This window comes from Lygodium microphyllum, chromosome 1 (genome assembly GCF_053477565.2).
Source record: "Lygodium microphyllum isolate KBCC chromosome 1, Lygodium_microphyllum_v1.1.10, whole genome shotgun sequence".
Classification (NCBI taxonomy): Eukaryota; Viridiplantae; Streptophyta; class Polypodiopsida; order Schizaeales; family Lygodiaceae; genus Lygodium; species Lygodium microphyllum.
The window spans coordinates 114,551,135-114,555,196 of NC_141135.1; the positions used below are offsets into that span (position 1 = coordinate 114,551,135).

Here is a 4,062-nt window from a genome sequence, read left to right on the forward strand (position 1 = left end):
TGACATTTTCCAATATCCCTTTGACATAATATTTTAACTCTGGAGTCTGTCCAATGACTGCTTTGACAACCACTCCAGTAAGTAGCCTACTAGACATAGATGCAAAAAGTGCAACCACTATAGTAGGTGCGTTTTTTGCATCTAGAAAAGTGAGCAGCCTATTAGATAACCTCATCTTTTCTAGATGCAAAAAATGCACCTAATAGACATAGATGCACTTGACTAACTTATACATTGACAATTGACTGCGCGTAGCCTAGCTGTGGTCTTTTGCTGCCCATAGTTAAGAGGTGGGCCTACTAATTACATATTTGGCAAGTGATGATGAATACCTGAGTCTCTCATAAGTTGTATTGCAACTGCCTTGATCAAATATTGTGGTGATGCTCCTAACCAAGGCCTTAACAATAATAAATTCACATAACCTGTACATGAAAGCATCCACCAGATAGATATATACAACTGAGACATGTAAAGATGGCTTCAATTGTACCACACTCTCAGGTCCAATCAAATAGATCCTTGAAGAAATGCTCCTCTTTGGCTAGATGATTGTACTCATGTGGAGCAAATTACTGCATCAAGAAGGTCTCTCGACTTGAAGTGTTGGTGTATTTAAGTTCCAAGGAACAATTAAAAGGCATACATTTTGTTTTTCCTTAAATTGCTATGTTTTCCAATGATGTAACTTGAAATCAATGTAAAGGACAAAAAAGCTCACATTGATTGATTGCTTGTGTTATTGGTTAAGTTATACCATCAGATCTCACTATTGTTCTAATGAAACAAAAAGCTTATACATGCCTTTTTAGCAACAGCCAACAACTCTTCTACTATGTTCACATCTACAGAGCCAATGACAAGCTGCTCTTCTTCCTCTCCATGAGCTTAGAACGTCTCTTTGCTGTTGCGTTCTGTGCAAGAAGAGCACGCTTGGCTGTAAGAGATCCTACTCTTAGGAGGATAGGGAACCTGCCCTTGTGCTGGGCCTCACAAGGAAGTTTGATTCTTTGCCAAAAACTACCTCTCAGAGGCAGCCACATCTTCCTTTAGCTTCCCATGCCGCAAGAGCACCTCCACCATCCGAGTTAGCTTAAGCATAGCATGAAGCTTCACGCCGTTCTGGTGCAAGGTTGCATGGCCCCTTGCTATCGGTTGATTAGGACAACAATATCGACGATCGTGAGCCCGACGTCAGTGAGCAGAGCGATAGTCTTGAGGACAAAGGCACCGCTGGTGACGAGGTCCTCAAGGACGAGACAGGACTAGCCAGGGCGGAAGACGCCCTCGATGGCCTTGCGTGTGTCGTAGTCCTTGACCTCCTTCTGGCACATGACCATGGGAACGACCTAGGCGAGGGAGATGGCGGTGGCGATGGGGAGTGTGGTGTAGGGGACGCCACAGATGACATCGAAGGGGAGGGAGGAGACGGTGCACCAGATGGCCTGTGCAACTTGCGCGAGCAGGGCAGGAAAGGAGACGATGACACGAAGGTCAATGCATATGGGGGAGGTGATGCCGCTCTTGAGCTTGAAGCTCCCGAATTTGACTGCCTCCGCCTCATGAAGAGCCAAGACAAGCTTGTTGAGCTGAGAGAGATCGTCCATGGTAGCTCGCTCTCTCGCTCTCTCTCTCTCTCTCTCTCTCTCTCTCTTAGTGTCAGCTCAACAAATTGATGTCAAATAAGCATATTTGGATACTTTGCATATACCCTTGTAGCTCTAAGGTTATGCTATTTGTAACACACAGCATTAATGCAACCAGATTATAACTAGCAAAATTATTTAAATTATGAAAGAATTTTCATTGGTTCTATTCATGAAATGTCACAAGTAGCAAAATATCTCCGTCTCAATGTTTGTGAAAAATACTTTTGGTAGCAATTACAAAAACCTTTAACTTATAATTTTGGAAGGGTTTTTGAATCAAATTACATGTATTTTTTTCATTTTTATAACCAAAAATTTTCAAGGATTCAAGGTTTAAAACCTTCTCCTTTAAAATTTGAGGGTCTTTTTGAAATTTTCGCAATTCACTTTACATTAAATCTTGGATTTTGGTGAACACTCCTCAAGCTATAGTTTTTGGTCTACTTCTTCCCCCATATGGAAGCCCCAGCGTTTGTTTTGAGCAAGGATTCAAGAATTTTCACTGAGAAAAAATTCACAAAAACCATTAATTGCCTTGTTTCTAAAGCAGGACCAATGGAGAAAGCTGAGTTGTCTTGTATTTGTCTCCTTTTCTTACTTGTCAATTTGGAATGTTCTAGAGACGACACACTTGGGGGAAGATGATGACTATGAAGAAGAAGACTATGAATTTGATCCTATCTTTAGGTGATGCTCCACTACAAGATATAGGCAATATACCAATGTCTAAAGTGATGAAAATCTGACTTAGTAGCTACATTATCTTCCTTAGCATCAATAAGAGAACCAAGAAAATCATGCACAATGACATCTTCATTGCAAAAACCATAATCCTTGAGCCCAGATTCTGCAAATGTGGCTAAAGTCAGGTCTCCACCTTAACAATAGCTTCTTAACATGAGTGGAAGACAATGATTGGCTGATCTTCTTGCCTTCTATGCACAGAGGGGGGGCGCTATCCATTCTAAGATGCGATTTACTACTACACCATTGTACCACTTCTATTTTAACCACTATTCATGATAGTTTACAAGGTTGAGTGAGTTGAGAAACCTCTTGATTGCCCTCTTCCAACACTTCTAATCTGCCTTGATGTAGCCAATGCCTAATTTTAAGGACTCCTCTTTTTCCAAGATCCACAAATCTTAACTCATAAAGTGGACCACCATACTCAAGATAGTGAGCCACTTAACTTGAATAAAGTGTGTCTAATTTTTTGGAGCCATGCACCGCCTTGCCACTCACCATTTTACTAGCATATGCCCTAAAGGGCAATGCTAATAAAATTGCAAGGAGAGGGAACAACTATGGATGCTTTGCCTCACCTGACAAAAGCACCTATGTTGCCTATAATCCTCAAACTTGGAAGTTGTCTGGATTTTAATGTGAACATAAGGTAAATTCATCTTGATGAAAAGCTATGATAGAATCCACCCCCACCCCCTCCCCCTCCCCCTCCCCCTCCTCGCCCCATGCTAGTTGTAAATATTTGTCTCATGAGAACATATATGCCTTTAAGTATTGATTCCCCTCCCCCCATCTTCCCCCCACCCATCCCCTTCCCACCCCACACAACCCCCCATCTCCCTAAAAAAGCGTGCTTTTGAAATTTTTTTAATAAAAAGACCCCTAATGTAAATTTTACATGAGGTGCATTTATAAAACCCTTATGTTTTTGGAAAACTGTAAGTCAACATAATAAAAATACCATTTCTTTTGAACTCTCATGGTATATTACATGTTCTATAAGGTGACCCCCCGAGCCCGAAACCAATAAAACCTTCATTTTCCCTCTAAAAATGCACTTTTTAGGTTTGAATTTGATTATAACGATCATATATCATTACGGGTTTTGCATTTTTTCATGTATAGCCCTCAATCATGATGCAAACAAGATTCAAACAAATTTTCATCCCACACAAATTTCATTTAGATCATCAAACAACAAAAACAAGCAAAATTTCTTTATAAAAATGAAGCATACCACTTATTTGCATGTTGCGGGTTTTTTGTCAATCATTACGGGCAACAACCAATGGACCAATCATTCTTTAGTGCTGAACACCTTCCCTTAGCCTCCTCTTGATCTTGGAGCAATCCAATCATCGTCGGACAAGCATCCTTCAGCCCCCCTTCTTCTTGATTTCCTTCGTGTGAATCACCATTTGTAGGAGAGAGGTGGAGGAGAGAGAAAGACTAGATTTCACTCTTCTGATGTGGGCAGGGCGAAGGCGGGCATTGGAGAGCATAGAAATTCTTCATTTCGATGGTGGGATTGGTTGCTATGGGTATATAGACCCTCCGCCATGGCTTATAGCCCCCCTTCTTCCCATTTTCTAATGCCTGCGTCAATCCCTCCCCCCCCCAATTATGTGATGAATTTTTTGGTGGTGCTTCCAAGAGTCACCCCCTT

At 41.3% G+C, this 4,062-nt stretch overlaps 1 pseudogene; it reads right to left on the minus strand.

The window, feature by feature from the left end:
• Positions 1 to 777: 777 nt before the first annotated feature.
• Positions 778 to 1,607, minus strand: LOC148041576 (uridine 5'-monophosphate synthase pseudogene; annotated as a pseudogene).
• Between the last annotated feature and the right edge of the window lie 2,455 nt (positions 1,608 to 4,062).